A 216-nucleotide genomic window follows, 5' to 3' on the forward strand; every position below is an offset into this window, starting at 1 on the left:
GGCCCGAATTTCCTAGAACATACAGGTAGGTTGTTTACTAAATATTTTTACACTCGATTACTTTTGCTTTCTTCTTCTTCTTATTATTTTTAAGGCGTTGGTGGGCAAGACCCTAAGGATGGCATATGACATTAAGATGAAGATGAAGATTCCTTTCTTTTCATCTTTCTAGTAATCATTGTACTTGAAGTTTTTTTTTTTTTTTTTTTATTTTTT

Source organism: Cucurbita moschata, unplaced genomic scaffold (genome assembly GCF_002738365.1).
Source record: "Cucurbita moschata cultivar Rifu unplaced genomic scaffold, Cmos_1.0 Cmo_Scf00074, whole genome shotgun sequence".
Taxonomy (NCBI): domain Eukaryota; kingdom Viridiplantae; phylum Streptophyta; class Magnoliopsida; order Cucurbitales; family Cucurbitaceae; genus Cucurbita; species Cucurbita moschata.